At 41.7% G+C, this 9,899-nt stretch overlaps 1 non-coding gene across 1 annotated transcript; it reads left to right on the top strand.

Annotated features, from left to right (window-relative positions):
* Positions 1-1,299: 1,299 nt before the first annotated feature.
* LOC111815212 lies at positions 1,300-1,404 on the top strand. Its single transcript, XR_002819956.1, has one exon. It is a non-coding gene; the product is annotated as a U6 spliceosomal RNA (small nuclear RNA).
* The last annotated feature ends 8,495 nt before the right edge of the window (positions 1,405-9,899 follow it).

Here is a 9,899-nt window from a genome sequence, read left to right as displayed (position 1 = left end):
CAAAGGTTGCAATGCTCAGCTACGAGGACAAACTTCCACCCAACACAAGGGAACACAGGTTTTAAGAACGTTTAGCATTCTTTTGCTACAGACTCAGCAAAAGATGATTTCCTGGTCAGATAAAACGGTACAGCAATATATGTAAAACAGTGTTGAGGTCTCTTTCTCCTTCTTTTCTGTTCATATTGACAAAAAATCTTCCTGCTGATGCACGTGAGCTCATTTTAATTGGAGATACCAAAGTGGGTGGACGTGGGTCAGTGTGGCCATGACAAAAGTGTATCAGAAAATTTCATAAAACAAGCACTGACACAATTTCTGATGTTTTGTTGTTGTTGTTGTTTGTGATCACTTTGATCACCTTCAAATGATCATTTTATTCACCTCCAAAACCACCAATGCGCAATGGAACAGTGAGTGGAGATTAATTCCAAAATGACTATCTTCTGATTTATTTTTTATTCCATGTTCATACCACTTCTAATATATTTTCTCTTCTTCTCAGACCCTAGCTGATAACCAAATGGTAGGTGCCTGCTTAAGGGATAAATAAATTCTAAATCAAGCTCTCCAGTCTATAACAGTTTTGATACATATGACTTCAGTTTTCTTTTAAGCCACTTCTTGCTCCTTATGAAATAGATTGTGTTATTGTCTTGGCTTCATCACAAAAACTGAGACTCAGAATGTTGAATGAGTTGTTTGAGTTAGCAGCCAGATTGGATAGCCTCCTGGGTCTGAAGCCTGAGATCTTAACAGCGTGTTAAGTGTGTGATTGTGCAGAGAGAGCTGGAAAGGGAGGGGGTGACTCACTCCTCTTTATCTAGATAGAGATAACAGGACCTGTTCCTTGTTACAAACTGGCTTCAGACTCCAGCACTTACAAAGTCGTGTACCATTTTAAAAGGCCAATCTTTTTATCTCCCTTGAAAGACAGGTCTCCTGTCTCTGGAGCAACTGAGCAGAGGGAGTGAGGAAGGGACACTGTGTTCCAGGAACTGGGTGCTTCCGAGGAAAGTGGAATGGCAGAGCCGGGGCAGGGATGGGACCGTGATCTCCTTGTTTTCTGGTTTGTTACCAGCATCTCTGTAGTAGATTCTCCGTGGTGGGTAGCAATACTGGGAAAGGGCGAAGTTACAGGAAATGTTATTAGAAATAGAGCCTAGCATATGCATGTGCAAGGATTTAGATTTCAAGTAACATAAAGGCCAACTCTCTCACATGGGAATTTATGGGCTCTTTACACTCTACACAGTTTTATGAGTTGTCTTTGGATAATTACTAAGAAAAACTTATGAGGCTTATTTCAGTAGCACATAGAGTAAAACTTGAACAATACAGAGAAGATTAGCATGGCCACTATGAATGGATGACACCCACATTTGTGTAGTTTTCCATATTTATTTATTCATTTTCATATATTTGGTAAGGGTCTCACTACACAGGTGGGACTTGTCGTGATCCTCTTGTTTTCAGCCTCCCCAGTACTGGAACTGTAGGTGTGCGCCACCATGCCAACACTCGGTCACCAGCTCAGCGCAGCCCAGGAGCAGGGCTGGTGCAGTGTACAGGACTGGGAATTGAACTCTGGTTCCTGGGCTTACCAAAGCAGGAGCTTAGTTGGCTGAGTTATCTTGCTGGCCCTTCTGTTCCATATTTCTAAGAACAAAAATAAAAATGGTATAATGCCATCATGAAAGAAAATGAAATGGGACCAGGGAGATGGCTCAGTAGAATAAGTGCTTCCCTGGCAAGCACAAGGGTCTGACGTCAATCCCTGGTTCTGAAAAAAATAAATAAATAAATAAATAAATAAATAAATAAATAATTGAGTAAAGAAAAAGAAAGGGAGAAAGAAAATGAAACATCTATGGGATGTAAAAATTTATGCATGAAATTTTAATTGCTTACATAACTATTGGAAGAAGTCCACTGGAAAAAAAAATGGTCATGTGGATAGTAATAAGACTATACAAAATTCTTATTTAACTGTACCCTGAGGCAAACAGTATAACTGAGCATTTGGAAATATTAAATAATTAAGAAGGGTTATTTCCTTAAAATTTACATTTTATTAAATATGAAAGGACCCTAGGACAACATAAAAGATTAAATATGGGGTTTTTTTGGTTCAGCTCCTTACCATCTCTGCTAGACACTAGTATTTTGTAATTTGCGCTAAAATCTTAGATAATAGTTTGTTCAGAATTCTTTCTACTAAAAAGTTAACTACTTGATCATATAAGCTTAAAAAAAGTTACCCTACACTCCTGAAAATCAATTCCTCAATATTTCTTTCTTTCTTTCTTTCTTTCTTTCTTTTTTTTTTTTTTTTTTTTTTGTGGAACCTGGGATTGAACTCAGGCCCTTGCGCTTGCCAGGGAAGTGCTTATTCCACTGAGCCTTCTTCCCAGCCCTTCTCAATATTTCTTGAGCTGTCAGACCATTTAGTGATGCCAAAGTATTTAGAATTGGTGTTTAAGATTTAAGAATATCTAGTTTTGATGGAAAAGCAATATGAAAAAAATATTCAATTTTTAAAAAATAATTATATAGGAATGTCAGTTACATCTGTTGCTGTTTTTCAAACTTCCATTTTCTCTTAATGCAAAAATTTAAAACACCACATCTTTAATACCTCACACTATAATGCAGTTCTTCATGTAGTGCTAGAGTACATATAGCACAAGTGAATTTTATGTCCTCCTCTAAATCAAGTTGAATTAATATACTTCATTCTCAAATAATTTTAATATGGAATAAAAAATAATATATGTATTTTTTTCAGTGCTAATAGTTGAATCTAGGGGCTTACACATGGTAGACAAGAGTGCTACCACCGAGTTATATCACTAGCCCTCTTTTCTTTGAGCATAAGAAAAATTTGACCAGGATCTATTGTTGAGATAATCTACCTGTACATGGAGCTGGCAGTGATAATTCGGTATTAAAAATAGTAATAGGGCATTTCTTTAGAGTGCAAGATCCACGTTCATTTTATCTAGCTTTAGCAATAATATTGCAGCAGAGATGGTTTTACAGTCATACACATGGAATTACTGACTGTTCCCTGCAGCCTTTTTTTTTTTTTTACTTTAATGTTGACAAAAAGCCAGTGTGTTTAAAGCCATTAAGTTTGTGTTTCTGAAAATATAAAAAGGCATAAAACTGGGGAAGAAATAACGATGGCAATCTCAGAAAGAAAAAGGCTTTCGCTGAGCTGTCCGGAAGATTCTGGTATGGACTTCCTTGGCAATGATGGGACTCAGTTGAGATTCTGAGGCACAGAAGGGCCTGCAAGGGTTAGATTTTACCTTCCCAGTATCTACTGTAGAAGACAAGGGGTGGGGATGCAGGCAAGACACCAACCTGCAGAGACTGCACTGCGGGAAGCTAAGTCTTGAATTCTAGCCTAAGAAATCCATTGTGTTCACCTTACAATGTTTTGTTTTCCAAAAGTATGCATGCTGGCTGTGATTACTAATGTCGATGAAACACTATAGATGCTCTGAAAGGGAAAGACTGTTTAAAGAGAAGAAACAACTGAGATGAGGGAAAGGAGAAAAAAAATGAAGGAAGGAAGGGAAAATAGGTATGTGCACAGGATACTTGAATAATTGTACTGCTGATTTTTACTGGTCTATTGATTTTTTTATGTACTTAATACAGGGCCTACAGTGTCTCACTATGTAGATCAGACTTCTAATGATTCTCCTGTTTTTCAGCCTCCCAAGTGCTGGGATTACAGGCGCACTCCACCACGCCCAGTCTCCATCACTGTCTCAGCGTGCCCCGGGGGCAGGGCCGGCATGGCACGAGGCACGTTGGGGATCCAACCCAGGCTGCTGCACTCTGCCTAAGCAGGCACTTTAATCCACTGAGCTATTTGGCCAGATCTTTACTGATCTATCAAAAGGAACCATTAATATTTATTTTTCTTTTTAAATTTTTTGACCAATTTTGCATGCTTATATCTGGTAATCTGAACAACTAATTTGAAGATCTCAGTATGCAATACAACGGCCATTGTTGAATTCCTATCACTGTGTAGTGAAATTCTGTATTGTTTCCATTTTTTACTATTTTTTATTTTTAAAATTAAAATTAATAATATAAAATAAATTGTAACTATCCAAAAAATTTTATTTTCATTTCATAGGAGTATTGTCTCTATATATTAAATACAAATATAATTTAATGATTGTATTTGACTAGTTTTAAGATACCAGGTATAAATTATTATTTGCATACACTGTTAGGAAAAGATACGGATGTTTTGTGTGGCTCAGTGTAATTGATCACAGTCCCCTTTCCTCTACTTATGCATTGCACTGTGCTAAGATCGAAACTGGGAGTTTTTCACTTGAAGCACCTAAAGCACTGCAGAAACTGATAATCCGGCTAAGTAACAGGAGGCTAGGAAGGCTTGGCTTGGCTTAGACCTGTGAGCAGACAGCAGTCTTTCTAACTCCAGCTTGGAGCACCCTCTAATGTGGAAACAGAGCTCAGAATCTCTGCTCATTTTTCTCTATAAAGAATTTCCTCCTCTGCCCCAATTGAGACTTTCTCTATAGATGCACACATATTCAAAACTTTTTAAGTATATTTATATGTAAGTATAGGTTTCCCTGGAACCAGGGTCATTTAAGCATATTGATATTTAAGTTTTGTAGGTGAAGAGCTAAGCAGTAAAAACTCTTGACTAAATAAAAAAGATTCTGTCTATCCCTTCAAATGGATTCTTGCAAGCGCCTATGTTTTGCGGGTTCATATCCCACGTCCTTGAACTTCACAGGTGCCATGGATCTGCCTTGCCTCCTCACCAGTTTCTACTGGGAAGGTTGACTTGAAGTTCAGGCAGCTCAGGGAAGAGCTGCAGAATGTGGGAGAGTCTGAACATACTGCTGTTCTTTCAACAGACTGGCCGGCTGCCCTTCTCTGCCCAGCTGCCCTGCAGTGCCAGCCTCGGTGCCCGCAGGGGCTGCCCACACGTTCTGCCGCCCTGAGTCCTCGAGTTCTCCAGCCCTCATTGCAGTCTACATTTATTCTAACATGCACATTAGTGGCTACGTGTAGTGTTGGCCACGGCTACATGAGTCACTTAGCGAGACACTGGCAGGTGCAGCTGCCCTGGAGTTTGCTGGCCCGTGGCCTCTTCCATAACCCTGCTCACAGCCTGGCCTGTCACTGTGGCATCTTGGGCTTTGTGTTGCCTTGCTTGGATTTCCTGTAAGAATTGCTTTGTGCCTGATCAGATTGAAAGCACTAGATACTAAATGAAACATCATCATAATGAAATTTTTTTTTCAGTTTCCTTCTGAATAGCATTTCCTTGAGCCTCTTTCCATGGGTGGATTAAGCTCAGGATTATACTGTGCTTCCTTCCTTTGGAGCCTGCCTCTTAGCATCAGCTCCTTGAGGTCAGGAGCCTTGTTTCATTTGCGTTTGTGTACAGAAGATTTGTACCCATGCCAGTGCTCATAGTGGACACGCAGCAGATACTGGCTGACTAAATTAATAACTTCAATAAAGTACAGACTGTTACAGCTGTTCTTTGGGGAAAACCCTGGCTGGCAAAGACGAGAGGTTTTGAGAACTGAAAAAAGAGGTGGACACATCGGGACTGCATCAGGTTCATGTTACCAGGGGTGTATAAATAAAGGGCTTCCTTGGGTCATGATGAAGAAGGAGGACCCCAAGCCAGGAGCCCAGGGAAGTGGGTTGCATGCTAAGTCAGAAAAGGGTCCAGACATCAGCATCCAGGGCAAAGGGCTTGGCTGACCATCTTGCAATGTGTGCCAGGGTCACCTAGTGGACAAGATGGTGGCTCTGATAAGGAAGAGTGAAGACTCTATAGCTCTGCTGGTAATACAAAATTTTATTAAATGGGAAAAAAAAATTTCTTCCATCCATGCAGACTTCAAATGCCAAAATTCGTAAAGAAAATACTTTTGACAACATTGTGAATAATCACAGGGATAGCTTCATTGAATTGATCGGAAATGCTACAGGAGCAGAAAGGAAGTTATCGATGCCTTAGATCCAGACGCCAGTGTGGTAGAGAGGGAGGATGGCAAGAGGTAAACCTGTGAAAGTTGCTCCCTGCGCTACCACCTGGCTTGTTTACCTCCCCACCGCTGTGGCCTGGCCCCCCTGATCCTGCCTTCTACAAGCAAGGTATGAAGATATGCATGGTCAAGGAGATCCACAAGGTCCCGAAAGAGACCTGTTGTGGTTATTTCACTGATACACCAGGGGCTGGCTTGGCAGAAGCTATGTTGGCATCTACTCCATTTCTAGCATCACCCAGTTACCCACCACCAGCAGGCAGGCAGAGGTAGTTATGGGAACCCTCTAGAGAGGATCCACGTATCTGCTGTTCAGCATTCACGCGAGGTGCTCTGCCTGGACTGCCCTCTGCGGGGCTTTGGGGCTGACGCCCTCCTCCTTCCTCAGTGGGAAGCCAAGCTGCCTCCTGCATCAAGCCTTGCCAGCCCTGTCTCACTACCAAAGTGGAGCAGGTCGCTTCTTGCTGAACTACACTGTGGTCTTTTCTTGATTTAGTGCATGTGGTGCCTTTTATTTTTGTTCATTGATTTTTATTTTTACAGTCATTCTGAAATACATCCCTTCTAGGCCTTTGACAGTACCTGGATATAGCAAGCAAAACGCCTGAAGTTCAACATTTTTCACATGCCTTATAGCCATGCTGAAGAAAGCAATGAACACTTCTTCAAATGACAATAAACGAACAAAAATGAGCAATTTAGACAAGAAAGCTGTTCATGGTTCTCATAACCAAAGAGGGAGGGCCCCTTGCTGCACTGCTGTTCACTCACAATCACAAACGCATGTATGGATCTCATCAGAGCTTCAGTTCCCGGACCTCTGGTCTGTTTGCAGGGGCGTAGCACTGTGCACAGGAAAGTAGCTCTATGAAGTGGTGGAGAAACAAATATGAGGATTTGAAAACCACCACTTAGCAAGAAGGAGTTAAATGGATGCCTGTGGTGGCTTCATAGACGTCCTCTAAATGGGGTAGAGTAGGTACAGTACAGTGGGGTGGGGTGGGGTGGGATAGAAGGGTTAGGATAGGATGCAAACAAGGCCTCTTTCATCTTTATTCCTCTCTGCTCTCGTCTCTCTCTCTCTCTCTCTCTCTCTCTCTCTCTCTCTCTCTCTCTCATCTTTTTCTCTGTCTCCCCATCTGTCTGCCTTTGTATTCAGAAGATAAACCATTTTTTAAATAGTGCCCCCCAAAACCAAAATACTGATTTACCCAAGATTGATTGAAATCCTGGATAAGGAAAGAATTTATTGTGTTTCAATCATATGTCCCAAGCGCGATGAAGAAGTAATTTCTTTTCCTTCCCTCTGCTCCAGCCTTATTCATTTTGTGATTCTCTCATTTTGGTAGGACCATGTATTTCCAGGCACTTCATTAAAGCCCATCTCTACTGCTTTGCTGTAAGAAAATGTTAATATCTTGGTTTCCAAAGTGGCTGCACAGTCCCTCCCTCTGATGGCTTCCTTCTTTGTCTGAATCTGCACTTAAATCCTCAAAACATTACAGATCCTTATAAGATTGAACCGTAATTGTTATGCCCCAGGTTGGGTATTTACTTCTTGCTATGGCCTAGCCTCTGTAATCCAGACTTACACGGGGAATGTATGAAAATGTAAGTGGTAAAAGGGGTCTAGCAACTTGGTTAATGGTTATATTTTCACTGTAAAAACATGTTTATGTATTTGTGCTTATTTTATGTACATACATATGTTTTACCTTTTTTTGGAAAATCAAATAGCTTGGTCAGTTCTGCATGAAAAATATTGTTATACCATGTTTGAATGCAAATTTTCTATTTATGATAAGAAAACTCCTGACTGACACAGTAAAAAAAGAGGTTTCTCAGAATAGCAGAATAATTGTTCTCCTTCATTCCAGATATATAATCTGCAGTACAGCACTAGCTTTATGAGGCATCAGTGTGACAGTTAATCATATATCATTAAAATATATTTGTTTATGTGATTGCAAGCTCTCAGCCTCTCTTTCATCTTCTAGAAAGGACGCTATGGTTTGACTGTGCCTTTCAAATCCACATACTGGAAGCTTGATTCCCAACGCTATAGTATGGGCAGACAAGGCCTAGTGAAAGGTCGCTGAGTCACTGAGGTACAGGCGTCATGAATGGATTAATTTCCTTTCATTTGCATCAGTTAATTACAAAGAGCTATTATGAAGTAAGTATGTCCACACGCTCATTTGCCTGTTTACCTGTTCCTACCATGGAGAGACCCTTACCACACGTACACAACGTACCTCACACACCTCAGCGTCCTGAACTGCGGTTAAAATAAATTTCTTTGCTTGGCAAATTACACAATCTGTGATTTACCGTCATTGCAACAGAATGCAGATCAAGAGAGAAGTCTTTGGCTCCGCATTTGCCTAGCATGATGACTCGTGCCTGGAAAGCACTCGAGTGCAGTTCACATACTGAATTAAAACAGACAGTTCCCTTTGTTGATTAAAACACGTGGTAAAATAATGAGATGAGATTTTCAATTTTTTTTTTAGGTTCTAATAATGGCAAAGTAAGATAAGTGCTTTAGGAAGTGAGCCAGCAGCCTGGGAGACCATATTGTTGAGGTTCACATGCAGGGTGGATCTGCTGGTCCTGGTGGGGTACGACCTACTTGCAACACATCAGCTCATTTCAGAAAGTCGGTTCTTCTTCTGAAGCAAGGTCCCCTCTTAACGCTTAGAAAGAACATCTACAGCCTCATTAAAGTACCCTGAGCCAAGCAGCCTTTGTCCAGAGCAAGACAAGCAAATGTCAAAGAAGGGAGGACGACGGCAGTGGCAGAGAGGAAGGGCAGACCATGTGAGCAGCCATGCTCTTCCGTGAAATCCAAGCCGGTTGATTTTTAATGGAAATGTGCATGATGTTAGATATCAGTGAAGCCGAGCCAGAGTGTTCTAGACACTGCACCCCATTGCAGTTTGTCTGCAGCTGGGACGTGTCATCGGGTGACACTCTTGAGGTGTTCTTTCCTAAAGAGATGCTTTGAAGGTCTCCAGAAGAACAGATTCAAGTCTGAGCTAAGCTTTTACGCACCCTGACCTTACCTCCACGTAATGGGGAGGGAAAGAAAAGGAGTTTAAAGAAAGCTTTTCGTTTTTCATATGCTCATTTGTTTTCATTATTCTTCCCATCCCGATGTCTCATTTTCTGGTACAACTGCGGCCAGCTGAATCCTCCAGGGAAAGCAGAAGACCGGCAACCACCGCTTATTCAGTGTGTAGGCTCCCACTCAGTATCCGGAGTCCTGGAGGAGCACAGACACCCTGGTGGAGGACAACTCCTTGGAGTAACAACAATGCCCGGTGAAACGGAGCATTTGTTCAGTGCTGCGCAAAGTGCTAAGTGCTTGGCACATAAGGTCTGAAATCCTCAGAACACTACGATGAAAGGGCTAGTGCTCCCCCATCACACAGAGAAAGGAGCCGAGGCGCACAGCAGTCTAGTGAATTGTCGAGCGTAACGAGAGGAAGAAGGCTGGAAAATCAGGAGTGACTAATATAAAAACCTAAAGGCGTGCATGTGGCGGTGCTTCCTACTAAAGAATGTATTCGAAGCACCTGCTTAGGCAGAGCGCAGCGGCAGGGGTTGATCCCCAGTGCGTTGTGCTGACCCCACCCCAGGGCGCGCAGAGACAGAGATTGAGACTGGGCATAGTGGTGCGCGCCTGTAATCCCAGCGCTTGGGAGGCTGAAAACAGGAGAATCACTAAAAGTCTGATCTACATAGTGACCCTGTAGACCCTGTCCTAAATACAGAAAGAAAAGGGGGAAAAGGAAAAAGAAGAAGAAGAAGAAGAAGAAGAAGAAGAAG

The sequence above is a fragment of the Octodon degus genome, unplaced genomic scaffold (assembly GCF_000260255.1).
Source record: "Octodon degus isolate 3935 unplaced genomic scaffold, OctDeg1.0 scaffold00012, whole genome shotgun sequence".
Classification (NCBI taxonomy): domain Eukaryota; kingdom Metazoa; phylum Chordata; class Mammalia; order Rodentia; family Octodontidae; genus Octodon; species Octodon degus.
Note: the sequence above shows the minus strand (reverse complement) of the source record. Positions and strands in the feature narration are given on the sequence as shown.